This window comes from Spodoptera frugiperda, chromosome 3 (genome assembly GCF_023101765.2).
Source record: "Spodoptera frugiperda isolate SF20-4 chromosome 3, AGI-APGP_CSIRO_Sfru_2.0, whole genome shotgun sequence".
Classification (NCBI taxonomy): domain Eukaryota; kingdom Metazoa; phylum Arthropoda; class Insecta; order Lepidoptera; family Noctuidae; genus Spodoptera; species Spodoptera frugiperda.
This window is the reverse complement of record NC_064214.1, coordinates 3,152,370-3,171,223: the sequence shown is the minus strand read 5'-3', so window position 1 is coordinate 3,171,223 and position 18,854 is coordinate 3,152,370. Positions and strand designations below refer to the sequence as shown.

Here is an 18,854-nt window from a genome sequence, read left to right as displayed (position 1 = left end):
GCACTTTTTGTTTCGTGTCGTGTGTAAAGCTGGCTCGGGGATTATCTCGAATAAATAAAGAACGCCATCCTTCCCCATTCCTTGCAATTATAACAATGTTCTGGAAGCTGTTGCTGATTTTTTTGCTTCTTTATTATACGTGGAACAGGTTAAAGCAATCAATTTTATATTGCTTTTTATTTTATTGCTGGAATTGCAATATACATATTTTTTGCTTGAAAAAATACTCTATCTGAGGGCATTGTTTTGGATTACAAGAAAAAATGGAGAATTTTAAATGAATTTTGAATTTTGAAGTTGAATACAAGAAAAACCTAAAATAAAGAGCCTAACATTTTTTATGGTATAAGCCGGTAAATGAGCTGACGGATCACCTGATGGTAAGCAATCGCCATCGCCCGTGGACACCCGAAACACCAGAGTCGTTACAAATGCTTTTGGGGATTAGGAATTTAGGGGTTGTTGGGGGAATCCTAGATTGGGAAGATTTGGAAGGAAGGTAATTGGGCCTCCGATAACCTCGCTCACGGAATGCGGCACGCTCGCTAACGCAAGCATTGTTTCATGTCATGTCTCCTCACTCCGGTCGAGCTGGCCCTTTCGTGCCGAAGCATGGCAGAGAGATCGAACTTCAAATTTTTTACTCGGCAGCCACACGTGCTACCACTAGCCCTACGTGTCAGTTAAACCTTTTACAAATATAATAGAAATCGATGTAATAATTTCGTGGAAACCGCTTGATCGATTTTAATTTGATTAAGTGCTTACTCACCAATGAACGTATTAATAGTCATCACAAATTCCGGAAAGCAATTTATTTTAACACACGAAGTAAGGGCGGGTCCTTGACGAATATGTTTTGGATGAGTTTAAATCCTTTGATATTCGGAACATGATTACACGATATGTTTCACCGCGAGAATATATTATTATTTAGTCAACATGTCATGTGGTTTGTGTATTTATCATAAATTTGTTGTTATTTACTGTTATTTTGCTATTTAGTTGATGGTTTTGCTGTCTAGTAGGTAGACATTTTTGTAATGGGTGATCGTTTAGTGAAAGTTGAAAGTAAATAATTTAACTCAGAGATGGTATAGTGAGTTTTTTAAGAATATTCTCTCGCAGTACGAGTAACCCTAGCATCACTCACTTTAAAAACATTATTTAAAGTAGTGTAAATAAATGTTTTATTAACACGGCTTACTTTTAGAACACTAACACTAAACACTGACGACTACATTAAATCGAAGCTGTAACACAACACCATCTAACTCTCCATCCTCCTAGTGTCCCAAAGGGCCAATTCTTCTCCAGGAACTATAAAACAACAAGGAGACAACTAGAGATAAATGGAGCATCTAAATTCTCGTGACATGATTTAACACAAGCAAAGTTACCCCACACGGGTATATTAGGCCAGATATTTATATACGGCCTTGCATGCCATTGGCTAAAGGTGAAACCTTTAGAACTAAGTGACGTAAAAATATATGAGTATTAATAATGATGGATGTTTTCATTAACAACTATTTTGTTGGAATTACTGTTTCTGTATTACTGTGTCATCAATCTTCAAGTTTTTTGACGATATAATTATATGATTTTGTGGTCGAAGGCCGCCGTCTGCTAAGCGATTTTTCTTAAGTACTATTCGATGTTTTTTTTTTGTTACACTCTAGCTAAAGCGACGACTAATGACTGTTATTCTACTGTTCGGCTCTAAGTATTTTTAACATGTTTAGTAAACATTAACACTCTTCCACGACAATCTGTATGACTTCATATGTGTAAATGTCAGGTGCAAGTAAAATTTGAGTTAGTTTACGTCGTGGTCAAAAGATAAGTCTCACAATAGAAGAAGACTTTCATTAATAGTTGTCAAAACTATCTAAGCGTTACATAAGATGCATCTACAGCGGGGTCAGTTTATGAATGGACAGCGAGCCTTTACATCTTCTGTCTTTTGAAAACACGTTGAACCATTTTATGTTTAGCGTCCATCACATATCAAAAACAACAGTCAATTCTGTCAGATATTTTGAAACTAGATTTTAATCCAGAATATCAAGTTATTTAAACAAAACTACACAAAACAACAGTAGTATCAATGCATGAAATAGGAGTAGACTACCAGACAATAGGTGAGCTGAGAGAACCTACCTGAACTGTTAAGGTAGGTTAGGTTCGGTGCTTTATTATTAAACCCTATGAAATCGATACTACGAGATACCTACGTAAGAGCTGAAAAGTAAATGTTCTTTGAAGACTTCTTTCAGTGAAAGAAGAATATGAATCAATATGTATTTATGTCTTACAAAAGATTTAAATTAACATGGCCTTTTTGGAGAGGGTAAATCATCAAGTGACTTGAACCCTTGAACGAGGCGAGAGGGAATGTCAGACTCTTAGTGACTTAAAAATACCCTGTTCCCACCTCCGTAACTACTCGGAGCCCCGGTAAACCCGCTAGGTAGTCCGCAGCTCCGGATCAGGCATCAACCCAGTTAATACGGCCTTGAAACTAAATAGCATGTCAGTCTCACACTCGATACTAACACTGATTTAAAAAAGGTACCCTTTTCATTCCTCACTCTCCGAATCGCCTCTTACGTCCAATCTCATTACAATCGCCGCTGAGATTTGACCGTAAAAGCGAAACAAATAGAATTACGCCCACATTTATATTAATATGGGTAGCTACACTCGGTAAACGTGCTTAAATCAAATCAAGTCTTATGTTCTAGAATGATAATTGCCTACTAGTCTCTTTGATAATGCTTTCGGACCACAAATAAAGCCATTCATATTGAAATTCGGTACCTTGGTAACGGTCCCTTCTCTCAGGCTGATTACTTCGAACTGCCGATTATCAAATGACCTAGTTCTAGTCTAGATCCAAATGAATTCACTACCAACCTCTTTTGCATAAACCATTATAGTCTTTTTTCGTGTTAATTGTATTTTGTGAGCAGTGAATACAAATTTTATAGTGTTTACTTTGTTAAAGTTCTCTTTGATTGCTTTGGTCTTAAATAAAATGTGTAGATGTTTTAATGTTTTAAGTATTGGTTGGACGTCTACAGTGAATTGAGATCTTAATCATTAAAAAGACGAGATTCTTAGACTGCCGACAAAAATCTGTTAAAGGCAAATCCTTTTCTAGCGCAGCTCGTCTGTGACTTCCTTGGCACTCGACTGGTACTCGATGTTTAGTATAAAGTTTAGTATTTATAAACACTAGTTTTGTATGACAAGTTCACTGGAATGACACTAATTCACCCTAATATTATAAACGTGAAAGTTTGTTGATTTGGACGTTTGTCCGTCAATCACGCTGAAACTGCTGAACGAATTTTGATGCAAATTGGTATACAGACAGGGTATGAGCTAACTTGGCTTGTCCCACGGGAACGCGGGCGAATCCGCTGGCAGAAGATAGTTATTAATAAAATAGTTAAACAAATATTGTGATAATATTAGTGTATTATTTGGACGTATAACGTGGATTGAGGTCCTATAGTCAAAGTTTAGACACAGAATGTTAAAAGAATCAAAACTGTTGTGTAGCGATGTTCTAGTTTTATATAGAAACGATAGAATTGTCCGGTACCTACGAATTGGAATAACTAGGGGAGCGGGCGAACTGCCAAAACGGACTGGCTTGTTCAACCTCTTTATTTGTAGTCGGCTTACCACGCGACAATCTCTTTACGCTCTCACTTACTCCAATACTTTTCGATTACTATGACTTTTATGATGAATAGGTGTGGGTCATCACAATCCTCGCTTCTCTAACAATCCTTAAATTACAATTCCTGAATAGCTGGCTACAAACTTAAAATGTGGGCAATGAAAACTTAATGTTGACGTAAAATACATTTCTTTCAAAATTATCTTTTTTAAAAGATACCCTTTAATATTTCAATTTTGAAGGTTGAACTCGAAATAATCATTATTTTATTCAGATTTTTATATTTTTGAGTATCCTAAATCAACTACAATTTCTATTCAAAATAACCTTCATTCTCACTCATATCATATATTCCACTTTGTAATATGGTCTGCTGAATTCGCTCATAACAGTAAATATAAATTTCAATAAAGTTCAGCATATTAAAAAATAACAAGAGGAGTGATTTGAATTCAATTCAAATTTCAGCCGTTGAATCGATGAAAGGAGGTCGCAAAATATGCTTTAAGTAGGTTTAAAACAAACGTGAGGAGGTGCTTCAGTAAAAAGCTCGATAGAATAGTTCTTCATAAGTTTGTATAACTTTATTTCCGCGAACTCATCGTTTTTGAATACGTTTGTCGGCAGCGCTTCGTGTTTGACAAATTATTACTTATAGACAGGACGGGAAGTTTGCCGAACCGTACTTACGAAGTATGCCAACATTCTAACACGCGAATCGCACGTCAATTTTAAATCTCACGACCCACGTCGTAATATTCTACCTAAGCGTACGAATAAGTAAATAAAATTGAATAATTTACGAGTAGGTTTTACCACAGAATGTCACAGGGGCGGTGATGTGAGATATCAAATTATAAGAGGTTGTGTGCACATGCGCGGTGAGCGCGCCGGCCGCGGCCGCCAGTCTGCTCGACGCTCGTGCCCTTTCCAAACGGGCCTGCGCCATGTCCCAACACAAAATTCGAAACTCGAACAACTCGCGAATATAACCATAGAGAATATAGACTTCATTAGTGCGTGTAATTATTAATAAAAACTTTTTTGTTATATGTTGGAAAATAATTTGTTGTGTTATCTGTGACGTGTTTGACTGTTTAAACTTTTAATTGGAATACTTGTTTTGATTTTTCCGCGTCTTTTAGTTGCATTGGCGGATTTGTGCAGTGATTTTTATCTGGATCAGTTAAAAAGTTTTTCTTGGTAAGAAAAGTATATTTTCTATTATCTATTTATTATAAGTTAAGAAAATATTTTTTACGAAATATTTTGGGTGCTGTGTTCTTGTCATTTTATACACCGAATATTTCTTAAAGATTTTGATTTGTTTATGACTTAAATTTTAATAAATTGATATTGCAAAAAATAACCTAATTAATTCTTGGTGTAGACATTTTGTTTTTTAAAAATCAAGCAATTTAGTGGTGTCATTTATTAAATTATTATTTTTTTATCTACACTTTTACCTCTGTATTTGACGTAAATAAAAAACGTGCTGTTTTTTCAATAACGGTGACACAAACCACTAACGATTAATGGCTTGTGGGGACCCTCAGCACTATATGACAGAATGTATTAGTTTAAGAAATTAGTAAGACCCGTCACTTCATAAGGCATCTAACATGAAGCAAGATCGGGAAATACTTGCCTACTAAAGTATATCCTGATTTGCCATCGCTCGTTAAAATATGTTATGTAGTATCACATCACATCAACAGCCTATTATTGGCCACTGCTGACCAAAGGCCTCGTCTCCCACGGAGAAGATTTGATCGCCACGCTTGCTCAATGCGGATTGGCGGTTACGTATGTACCTAGTTGATCACGTACATATTTAGAAAAAATATTTCACTTGTAATGTTACAAGAAGAAATTAATTTCTTACTATTGATATTTATACAGATGTACACTGTATAATAAGTAGCGGTGATTGGATTTTTTACGTTATACGGTAAAAAACTTAGATAAAAAATGCATTGTAATTATTTTTACAAGTATAACGAATTATTAAAATTATGACAATATAATGATACCTTCAAACCTTCAAGAAAAGAACCTTCTTCATTCCGTTTTAAAGGCTGGCAACGTGTTGAGGTCCATGGGTGGCGTTGATCGCTTACCATCAGGTGATCCATACGTTTATTTGCCACCTAAAAAAATTACATATTCGTATAGTCACGCCTGTCTTCTGTTGAGGTAGGCAGAGACTATGGAGTACCAATTAATAGGTTTACATTGAACACAGAACCAATTTTATGCAGTATTTGTAAAAACTTTAACATGGTTAGAAAAAAAGCACGGGAAGAAAATAATTTCTGGGATTAATCATTAGAATTTAAAATTTTGCTTTATCAAGTCTTTGACTTCCAATAGAATTACCGTTGATGGCATATTATCCGCTAACGTCGGTCACCGGTGACCATCACGGCGTTCAATGTGTTAATGTAGATTTTAGTTTTATACATGTTACATCACATGCAGTCATGGAATTAAAGAATGTTAATATAGGTACAAATGTGATCGAGGTAATCATACGCCCTAAACTAGGATCAGCCTGTATCTTGATAGTCCAATATTAAATGCTTAGGTTAGGCAATTTTCGCATCATGGTTGTGACACAGCGTAACTAGGTATGTAATTATGTTACTGACAGTTACTTTTTTTAATTAATGGTAATAAAAAATGCTTTTTAATAAATACGGGTGATATTTTTTATATTACTCGTACAATCTATTTAAGACGTATGTATATACATCGCATACAGTAGGTAGGTAGGTAGTTACACATCTAGAAGTATAATGGATATTATGTGGTAGTATTTAAAAAAATAAAATATACGTTATATGTTCCAATCGTTCATTATCTAAAACAATAAACTAAGTACGTATTTATTTTAAAAGCCGGTAAAGCCGGCTCTGGTATAGCGAGTGTTAATGGGCGGTGTTAATTACTTATGATCAGGTGATACGTGAGTGTGTTGACCTAAAAAAATTAGTATTCTTCAAATGTATTTTAATGTTCCTGCTATTGGGATTACCCAATAGACAGACTTTAAAGTCCTTCGAAGTCTGCTCGTACTTAGTGCTTTGATTCACTTGATACGAGTTTTCGTAGTACAGCAAGATTTGTCTAACACGTCTTTCTGGTTTAAAGACTGTGTTAAGGTATTGCTATATTTAGATGAAAAACAGTGTCACACCTTTTAATTCCCGAATGAAACTTCTTTTTACTATCTGTGAGATCTATGTAATGTAAAATGAAATGGGTGATATATTTTTGCTGTATAATATGAATTTCTAGTTACGTATTATATTTACGTTAGGTGTTTAGGGTGCTTTTTCACCAGAGGTGTGCTACGCTACGTTGTTGTGATGTGATGCGGTTGGCTTCCACAAATCATATTCATTGGTATACATAGCTTAGCACTGGTGGAAATGGACTCAGCTAAGCTATGTTTTTATATGGAAAGATGCGTGCTATGGATGGCTTCTCTACTATCGATACATCGCTTACTCGAGTTGCGCATCTTCCTCGCACATCTACATAGCTTAGTATCGGTGGTAACAATCAAATAGTTTAACAGCTTAGCTATAACATTGTCCTAGCTAAAAGCATAGCTACATAGCACATCTCTGGTATAAAAATACCCTACGCCCGACACTAGCACTCGTTCACGACACTGCGCCAATATCGCTTTGACACTGGCGTTCACGTGTGTGTCCACCAATTGCTTTCACAAGTCGTGCAACAGTCAGTGTCTCTACCATTCGCGTAGACGAAAACAAAGCAAGAGGACCCGAACGCGACCACCAGTGCCAAACTGTCATTGGTACAGTGTCGTGAATAAGTGCTAGTGTCGGCATGTGCGGTGGGCCTTTCTGTCTACCGAAAGTGGACTCAAGTAACAAGAATGCCATTTTTTAATTTAAGAGAACAATGTTGATAATAATTTGATAAAACTTCTATGCACATAACCTCATGCCTGTCGCACGCATGAGAGTAGGCAGAGGCAATGGAACGCCAAATGCTACGAATCTGACATACCTCTTTCGCTTCATCAACAGTCATCAGTCTAAACTACTACAAAACTACAACTTGTAGGTAATTATTGGAAATCAGGAAAAATAAGGTTTCCTGGTTTATTTTATCTAGTAGACAAGCGTGATGCCATCTTTATTGTCATGTGAACGTGAAATCTCATGTTCTAACTGAAGGAAATTCTATTCCGAGATTCTTCGTAGAAATGCGGAATTTCAGGAATTTCGACTAAGGGTTTCGTCGAACGATTAAATTCGACTCGACTCTCATGGGTAAAAAGTGGGTGTACGACTAAACTAAAACCTTTACCTTAGGTTTGAAGGTTTAACAAATACCTTGTAACCTTTACATTTGTAACTTGATGTAAAATAACATTATGGGTTATTTGTAATGAGATAATCTTGATTAATTATTATATTGCGATAAACATGATTAATTATATATTGAGAAAAACTTGCTTTTCTTTGAACTCGTAAGAGTTGTTAGATCGAAACTGCTTTTCGTCAAATTAACTCCCAAGAAAATGATGACGTCACAGCAATGATGTCAGGGACGGACCATTTCGTTAGTCATTGCGCCGGAAGGGATCAGGCCTAACTATTATTAGAGAACCGAACGTCGTGAGTTAAAAAAAGTAAACCGTATTGGTAAGGACATAGGAATCAATTTTGCTAATAAAGTTTTTTTAGTTGGTTAGTTCGGTTTTTCTCGATGAACATAACAATGCCTGATGTTCCCCAAAGGGGTAGGCAGTGGGATTAAGCTGCGTCTCATTTAATCAGAAATTAAAAAAACAAATTGTATTAGAGAATATCTATAGTTCGTTCGTTTTTAAAATGACGATTTTCTCCTCTGTCGTCGTGTGTTTACAAACATACAAGTTCACATACACTTGATACCCAGAGTGGGAACAACAATCTGTGAATCACACAAAGAGTTGTTCCTTGGGGAATCGAACCTGCGACACGTTGCAAGGCAGCCGCTTGCCCGGCCATCGCGTCAACTGTATTTTGTAATTTTTCATGACTTCATATTTCTTCAAAGGATTTTCAAACTAAGTTCATAAACCTAGTACACAATAGTTACATCAACATAGTGATGTTACCTGAAAACGAAGTAAAAGAACAATTTGAAACAAGGTTTTTCTCGACATTTCCAAGCTCAATTCCAATAAACGCGAATTGTTTTCGACATTCCCGTATCGTTTGGGGAATGCAAGTCCCGAAACATCCCTTTTCCACAACAGTTGTTTCTCAAATTACCTTAATTTAAAGTGTATACTCCCCAAGGACTTCTCAGACAGGGGGGTGATATGTTCAAAGTTATCTCAACATGAATTATATGTCTGCGTGTGAATTATATGGGAAAAAATGTTCAAGTACGTAAGTACTGACGCGATAAGTGTTGCAAAGTGGAATACATTTTTCATATTTGTACGGACGTTCAGAATTTACGAGGTGTTCATTTTTACGTCTATCTTTTAGTGTTTTTTTTTGTATTTTTACCTAGTGAATGAGGAAGGATTTTAAATTGTGACATACATATGTTTCTCAATAATTCGTTTTATAGATGGAGTCATCCTAACCAATTGTAGTGTGTTGGAGTATTCATCCAGAAGTGATCAGTCAGCTCATTTACCCACTATTTCTATCATTACTTTAGATATCCTTTCTGTTCCATATTTACTACTTTCCTACCTATCACGAACAATGGCTAGTCTATACGTATTGTTTCCAGCGATGACAGGCATAGGTAAATAAAAACTGTCTTTTATCAATGGATAAATAAATGATATGGTAGACGATGCAAATAAAATATCGATTTTCTAAGCTCTGTAGATAGTTGACCCTCATACCTAAGGTATGAACTATAAAGGTTTTAGTTTTATTTTATATCGTTTTGTTAGTTTTTAATGTTTAATTGTATGTTATAAAGGTTTTAGTGTTTTCGGTTTTTCGAAAATTTCTCAGTAGTAGCACGGAGTCTGGAATTATGCCCAGTATACGGCAATAAACTCACCGCCTATTACATGGGAATTATAACACAAATATGATATGGTAAAATGTAGGCGTACATTGTACAGCGGCATTACGTGCCGTAATATGCACATCTGCCTACCTTTTCGGGGATAAAGGTGTGACGTTGCTTTTAGGTTTTAGTTTTAATATATTTCAGATTGTGTAAAGAGTATGAATAATAAAACAGTTCTGCGATACGGTGTTCAATATTGTACATAAATATACAATGCAACACACTTTTCACTAGTGATGGTGTTATGCGTTCCATTTAATCTAGGCTTTTTTTAAGGGGGAAAATCATTCATTCATCATTACTTCTCTTTCCAATGACCCTGACTGACTAAAAATCACCCCGTTCTTACTCCTGTTTTTCTAGCCGGAGTCCCGGTAAACTCGCTAAGTATTCCGTAGCTCCGGATCATATTATCTAGTCTAGCCTAATGTACATCGAGCGCAATTTCTGAACCAGACCATATTATTTAAGCCTTCTGTTGTACGCCATGCGTAATTTTTAAACCTTAGTTAGTTTAGCTATCGGCTCGCCTCTTACAATCATTTGCCAATGAAGCAATCAAGAAGACAATTAAAAAGCAAAGAAACAAACATCTGTCTTCCACTAAATCTTCTTCAGTCTACCTCTTAACCGCTAATTCAACCAAAGCAATTCGCAACGTGTTAACCTATTACCGGCAATTAGTAGGCAAAGCCAGTACCGTGAGATGTAGTGGATTTCATTATCTGAATACAGATTAACAGTACGCCATTGATAGTGCAACTAAGCCGTTAATGTCCATGCATTGAACTCAAGATTATGTCGAATGGACTGAACGTAATTATAAACTGGTTAAGCTTGGGAGCTGAATAATCATTTCATTAAATGTGTGTTTAATTATAGTGTGCTTAAATGCAAAAAAAAAAAATATTTGCAGGTTAAACTATTATTGTTATTGAAGAAGAATTAGTTAGAAGGTTTGTCAAAGATAACAGGTGTGATATTATTTTTATTATGTAAGTAACAGTAAGTACCTAAGGGTACTCAGTTCTTTATTTACAAATTTATTATTTTCACCTTTCTCATATAAAATACTAGCTTCTGAGAAAAAGCTATCCTATCACCCAAGTCGGCTCATACTCTGATTATATTCCAAATTTCATTAAAATCCGTCCAGTAGTTTCAGCGGGATTGATGGACAAACGCCCAAACTTTTGCGTTCAAAGAGCATCACCATCTAAACAATCTTTCACATTTATAAAATACTAGTGTGATTAGATTAACAAGTAATGTGTGTCAGTATATGAGGCTTTGGCTTTACATAGTCCCCGTTGATCAGTAACTTAACCATGAATTCCACCATTTAGCAAGTTATAGCACTCAGCTGTGTCCACAACCGCTCTCGAAACGGAGCTGTAAATCTTCAAAATTCTATATAACATAATAATGTTAAAGATAGAAGTGCGCAAATCCATTGTATCTGGGGAACCAATAAAACGGAATAGCCGATAACTATTACGTCACCGTGTTTGAACAATAAATCATTGATGTTACAATTTGTCCCTTTGTGAGAGGGAATAATGGTGTCGTTACTGTCTGCTTATGACTGTTGGAGACCTATTAACTAGTTAGTTTCTGTTTGTCGTCCTATTATACACACTATACAATCATATTTTAGTATTAACTGTGAATGTTCTTGATGAATGTTCAGAAAAACATAATCTGTAATGGAATTAGGAACAGTGACCTAAACTAGAATCTTCTCTTGTGATAATTGTAGATGGCAATCCAATTGTAAATGGAAACTGTATTTTAAGTACATTCAAGAATATAAAATTAAGTCTTTGACTGTCATTAAAAACTATTGAAAGCAAATCCTCCGCTAACGTCGGTCACCGGTGACGGCGTTCAATCAAAATAAATTATCAGCCGCTAAATATAATTCATTACAGTCATGATGAATCAGGCTTACCTGTAATAATAACAGAAAAACATAAAATGGACGTATTTCATGGAATTGAATAACCCAACACGGTTTCAACATTGAATAACCCAATACGGTTCTACGTTAATAATTCAGCTTGTTGTTGAGTTTAAGAACCACATTATAAAATATTACATCATTATTTTGGAATTTAATTTAACTACAAAAAGGGGTCTTTGTGACAAAGAATATTAAATATTAGTTTAATATTGTGACTAGTAGACAGTCTAGCAGTTCACGTATCCAAGTTATGTGTTCCCTTCGCATGCGAAGCCACAAAGTCCTCAGTTTGGGTAGCTCATTATAAAATATAATGAGACCGCACCACGCAAGTTTGTCCTAGCGTCAAATTCAATCAAGGGACAAGGGACAAGTATAAGAATTTCCTTTGAAACAAACTAGGTTGTTTAAAAACAGTGTAAATAGTACCTAGCTACTATTTTGAGTATATTTTTTACATTTTAGCTTGTTACAAGGTTTACTGAACTGATGTTTTAGACAAAAGAATTTACGGAATAAAAAAATAAGGGCAGTGAACTACGTGAACTGCCAAACATCTAATTTAAAATATCGCTTATTATACTTGTCTTGCTTGTATTTATTTCTATTAGTTTAATTAATTCAGTATAGTAAAATGTTCTGGAAAGATTATTATGAAAGCTGTGGGCATAAGATTTTTTTAATGTAATGGTATTCGGTGTTAGTTTTTTTTTTACATTTAATGGGTCGACGTTTGGCCGCTATCTCACCTGATGGTAAGTGATGATGCGGCCTACGGTGGAGCACGTCTGCGCATAAGCAACCTATTCACTCGGGCCTTGAAGACACCCAAGTTATACCCATCAGGAAACACAGACTCCGGCAAGGAGTTCCACTCCCTAGCAGTTCGCACAAGGAAGCTTGAAGCGAAGCGCTTCGTGCGAGTGGGTGGGATATCTACCATGAAGCGGTGACGCCTCGCCGATTGTCTTGTGGTTCGATGATGAAAAGGACTAGGGGGAATCAAGTTGTGCAATTCCCCCGCACACTCTCCAAAATGTATCCGGTAAAAAACGGAAAGGCTTGCGACCTTGCGCCTGTGTTCAAGGCTTTGAAGCCGGGCCTCCACAAGCGCATCATCAATGATGAGCTTCTTGGCACGCCTTTCAATGTGTTCGAGCGCTTCCAGCTGGTATTTGGCCGAGCCGTCCCATAGGTGAGAACAGTACTCCATACATGACCGAACCTGCGCTTGGTACAGGCTCAGCAGTTGTTTCGGTGTGAAGTACCGTCTCACCTTCGAGAGGATACCCAACTTCCTACCAGCCAGATGCGCCTTCGACTCTAAATAAGAGCCGAAGTTAAGCGTTGGCGATAGAATTACGTATAGTGCGTATATAAAGCCTGTTTTCCTATATAAACAGGCTAATCAATAGATTAGCCTGTTTATATAGGAAAACAGGCAGACAGAAATAATCACATTATATTTATATACCTATGAACAGGTTAATAAATATAATGTGATTCAATAGCTTAGCTTTTATATATAACACCAGATTGACTTGTTGCCATGAAAACATACCAGTACGTACATTTCACAAGAAAAATACTCCAAACTAACTTCAACAAAAATATACTTAAATTCTACCATGATTACGTAAATAATAAGTAGATTCTTATGTACTCATGTCGATAGAAATTTCTTCGAAGATATGCTTAAGTATACTGACAAGAATACGTTATAGAAGAGATCAGAAGTGGAATTTCTCCTAATAAAAGCCTATTTACTCCAGTTTGTCGAAAGTATATTAGATGAAAAAGAGATCATTTCATACGCACAAAAAGTAGGTAAAGTTACTTTTTTAATAGATACCAAAATATTTAGTTTCGCTCGACAGTAAGTGCCTATTATAAGCAAAAATAAACATCTATTTTTATAGTGGAGATAGCTCTAAACATATTATGTGTAATGGAAGTCTCATTTTAATAGCTACTCTATAATTTTAGACGAATTTGGTGTATAACCGCAACACCGCAGACTATGCTAAAACGTTCAACCGAATACCGTTGAGTATTCTTTTTACTTCTGCGGCTTGAGTGAGACCCACTCTCCAACTCTACAGCTTTAAGGCGTCCACAAAATACAGAGAGGTACTTGGTATCCTTAAAACCTTTTTAAAAATCAGTAATAGGATTCAGGCGGGGCAAAATGTTTTCCCGGTGCCTACGGCGCTTAACGCGGCTTAGCTTAGATTTCCAGCACAATCCGCTCTGATTGCACAAACGCTTTCCCGAAGCGTAAAATTTTTACTGCCGCCCACTACGGCGATCGGAAAGCGGGCGATGGACCGCCAGTTTTTTACACAGATTGTCTATCTTTTCCATTTTTCGTTACCAGATGTGGACAAATTACTGTCTGCTTGCTTAACTGATATCAAATAAACGACTTAATGTAGAGTTTTCTTTGAATGTACCCTCTGAAAGTGCTACGCAGCATAATATGCGCACCATCGTCGTATGAGAATTAGCTTTTAAACGTCTCGTAACCGAAAGGCGCCGGAGGGCCATTAAAGTAATTCAGTGGCTCATAAAGGCATTGTGTTGCTTAAACAGGGTAATTATACGAGCTTGTTCATAACATTCTGTGATATTTTTCTTATCTCAGAAAATTAAGTTGTCCTTGAATGCACGGTTGCCGTGCAACATGTAGCGGATTCGATTCTCGCACGGAACAACTCTTTGTGTGATTCACAATTTGTTGTTTCGGGTCTGGGTGTGACCTGTATGTAAACTTGTATGTTTGTAAGAGCACCAACGACACAGGAGAAAATCCTAATGTAAGGCAAGGTTTTTTTTAAACAGGGCCTTGTGTTCCCTTATATATCTGCGCCATTAGTGATTCGTAGTTTAGTATCTGTCAGGCGCAAATAATATGTATCAAGTGTTGGTAGTAGTACTAGGTACTTGATAAAACCTATTTTCAAAGTGCTTTTGTTTTGTATGCGATAAGGTCTATTTTTGTAGTAAAAATGTGACTGGTGCACGATAGCACTTACAAAGGGAAAACTTTTCGAATATTTTTTTCGTATCGTGGAAGCCGGAGCTTCTAGATAATAAACGTGGGATTTCGGATTGACTCTCGGGAGCTGATACAGATTTCCTCTGTGACTTTGATTGCACAAACGCGTATGGAAAGGTTCTAAAAGCCTACAAGTGTGATCAAAAGGCACACAAGACTAGACGAATATTATAATGCCTTTGAAAGCGATTATATTGACTGTCTCCTATTCGGCCGCTCCTCTAAAATTCGTCCGTGAAGAGAATAAATTCCTTTGTCCTATACCCTTGTATAGCTTTAAAGTAGTTGCCACTGAAATACAGACTTTACTAATACTATTATTAAGAAACTTTTGTTATTGAAAGAAGATACTTAAGGACAGTCATTAGGTGTTTCTAAAGTACTCTCGTCCATATTGTCATTTACATTTTGTATTGTTTTTGGAATACAAAAGTTAATAATACTTTATAGAAATACTCAAAATTACTTATGATATTTCTACGATTAGTCCGAACATAGAATTATGGGATATATTTTTTTTAGGGGGGGAAAAACTTTCGCCTTGGATGAGGCGAGAGAGAGTCTGACTGACTAAAATAGCTGGAAGCCCGGTAACCTGTTAGGTAGTCCGCAGAAGACTTTTGGACTTAGTGTGGATTTTAAGTTCGATTACCTCCCTGCATCAAAGGTTTTATTCCCACTACTTATTTTTATACGCTAGAATAATTATATGTGTGTGGTTTATTTACAGTATTAATAAGCCAAACATTACCGACGAATTAATAGATTCATAAAATTAAAAAATAATAATCAAGCTTAACTTGATAAAATCAACAATTTGCACATTTAATTCAATCCCAGATACCGCTGTAATTAAAGTGATAACGTTTTCATTATTATTAATTGATTTTACGATTGTATTTTAATTATTAATGTGTGAATATGTAATCCGTGTTGAAAATTTTAACGGTTCGTTAAATGTAAATGTTTATCGATGCTTTACCGGTTGAGGTTTTGTGTAACCGCTCGTAAGTACTCTGGTTGCTGGGGTTATAGGCTTGGTTGAGTGGTTATAAGAGCATGAGGTCTCGAGTTTATATGCTGTTTATTGGGTTTAGATCTGTGTAACTCTTTCTAGATTTTTTATAGGTTTAGAAAATTTATTAATTTAAAGATATGGAAAACTAATAGCTGTACAATTTGATTAAAAAATGTGGCACAGTGTGACAAAAAGCCAATCACAAATAGCAGTAGAAAATACAAAAACATGCCAACAGAACTTTACACTATTAAAGTTATTAATATTAGTTATGATAATAATTAAACTAGAGGTAACCCATAATGCTTAACGCCCATAACTTATTATGAATTAATGAACTAACAGGTGCCTGACTTAAAAAAATGAAGCAATCGAAACAATGTAACCAAGAATTGTATTGTGAATCTGATTGAAAAAAAATAACCTATAAAGTTTCTTGCTCGTTCTTCTCTATAGGAATCTACACATTGGAACGAGCAAATAGCTTCACTAGAGGACTGACCGACAGACAGACATTATTAATATTGTTATATTTGTTTTGACGTTCACAGGTGCCTTCCAGGTTTATTTGAAATAAATGATTATTGTCTTTTTTTGGTATACAATATATTGATCAAGACTTTTCCTAAGTCATATTTCTGACCGCCAGTCAACTACGCCATAACTTATGATAATACGTAGAACATTACGACGGATTTACGAATTTCATTAGACTATGAATTGTTCACGTGACAACTTACAGCACGAGCTCATTGTTTATTTATTGTATTTAACATATATATCATATATCGTGGCATATAATGGATGTTATTACAATGAAACGTTTTACATTAAATATTTAGCGCTTAATACCGAATCGATCAACATAATTTTGGGACATGTTTGTTAGAGTTTACTTATTTTAATTGGTGATGGACCAGATAGCATTGGACTATATGCTTGGCGCAGTGGCTGCGCAATGTGTCGCAGTTTCGATTTTTGCATGGAAAAACGTTTATTTGATCCCAAAAAATGTTGTTCTGGTGTGATAAGCTTGAGTTTGTATTATGTGGGTAAACGCATTTACGACACCTAAGAAAATATCAGTGCGGCCCATGTTTAACCAAAAAGGAAGGATTTAGATTTTAGTAAAAAATCTTTGACAATAATAAAATATATCCTATGTAAAGCACATAAAGTTGAATTTACAACGAAAACATGCACCGCATAAGTTTTTGACACGCAACCGTCCCACATTTCACACTACGACCAAAAATAAAACATGCAGCTCCTAGGGCTTGATTACACAAACGGGGATGTGTTCCGAGTGAAAGAGCGCAGAGCCACTACAGTACAGCCAGTCAACCCGATCAAAGGCATTAGTGTGCACTCAGCCGAGTGAGAGACGGGATCTAACGCGTTTTGATGTTTATACCCCTCAAAATTATGCAAGCCACACTTAATTAGCGTAATTGATTCATTAAGATTATCTGTGTGTAGTTGCCGGATTGTAGGTTTCAATGGGTAAGATATTATAATCTACATACATATAAATAAGACAAAGACGCGTTAGTTATTCATAACTCGAAAACGGATGGGCCGAGTTTGATGACACTTTTGAAGCATCACGAAAATATTAATAATGCCCGAATATATAGTTAGACGATCTATAGGTACTAAGCATAATGACAAAAATATTTCTTTTCTATAGCCGGTGTTCTACTTAATAGAGATAATATCATAAAAGCCTTGAAAATCAGTTTCGTCCTTGAGTTATAAAGTGGTATAATTTATCACAAGTTCTGTACACAGAAGTAGACATTATAGAAGAAGATTTGTCCAAGGATTCGGGAATAAAACGTTATTGTTCGCTGTGGCCTCATTCTGATTCTATTTAAACAAATATTACGATAATACTTAAGTACTAGGTAATTTTAAATTCCATATTTTTATTCTCTTACGACCTTTTAACTCGAAAATGGATAAAATAACACAGACCGTCCGTAGGATGGGATCTACGTATATTTTTAATGGGATATTACGTAAATATTTTTGTAAGTAAAGATGAGAGTGCTGCTTGTATAAATAACAGAATTGAAACAACCTTTTACGACTCAAACAGTTGATATAAATCGTTACTTTAATGTTCGTTGACAAATTGAAATCGAATGGGAGTGGATTATGGATTACTTACATCGATTTGTTTTCATCAATAATCGAGTATATGTTAGCGAGAACCCTTCAGGACTCGGGGTTTTTTCTTCATTCGGGTAAAGTTTTATTAATTTTTGACTTTGTGTTACGGTTAACAATATTATATTATTATGGAGTGACCCGCCTCAGCTTGGGTGCAATGGTGGTATATTATGCATGTATTATACATATAAACCTTTCTCTTGAATCACACTATCTATTAAAAACCGTATCAAAATCTGTTGCGTAGTTTTAAAGATTTATGCATACAAAGGGACATAGGGACAGAGAATGCGACTTTGTTTTATACTATGTAGTGATAAGATTATCCGGCTAGTATAATGCTCCCACAATGTCATTAGTATAACATTCAAATTCATAAAGTTAGTCCGTTTCATACCTCTAATAGAAATATTAATTTTGACTAGTTCCCAACTAACGTATTGTCTGTTCCAAGATTCTGAAGTTGGAGTTACACTGCGCTAGATAATTCTAAGTGCTAAATCCCCAATTACGTAGTTATACAACTTGCATGTTTGGTCAAGATGCGGGGAAACTTTAACGTGTCTGCCGTTCGATGCACTTACCAACTACTATCATGGAACCGACAGATTACGTTATCGTATTGGTAAAATGTCTAGTAGTATGTATACTGGGAGTATGAGTATAAGGGGTGTTCTGGGCCCTAATCTAATTCAACAAACGAACGAACGAAAAAACTTCGCAGATTGCATACTACAATTCTATTTATTGCGAACTTTCGTGAACAGAAATGAACAAATGAAATGAAGATAAATAAATAGGTTTTGATATGAAATTAAAAATAAAACGTTATTTCAAGTAATTCTATTAGTAAATCAATAAAACCTACGGCCGAAGA

At 35.7% G+C, this 18,854-nt stretch overlaps 1 protein-coding gene across 1 annotated transcript in view; it reads left to right on the top strand.

Annotated features, from left to right (window-relative positions):
• The first annotated feature begins 4,592 nt into the window (after window positions 1-4,592).
• LOC118274244 (limbic system-associated membrane protein) overlaps window positions 4,593-18,854 on the top strand; it is a 103,390-nt gene continuing 89,128 nt past the window's right edge. The window contains exon 1 of the mRNA XM_035591679.2: window positions 4,593-4,897. The gene's annotated coding sequence lies outside the window, so the exon portion shown is untranslated. The remainder of the gene's footprint in view (window positions 4,898-18,854) is intronic.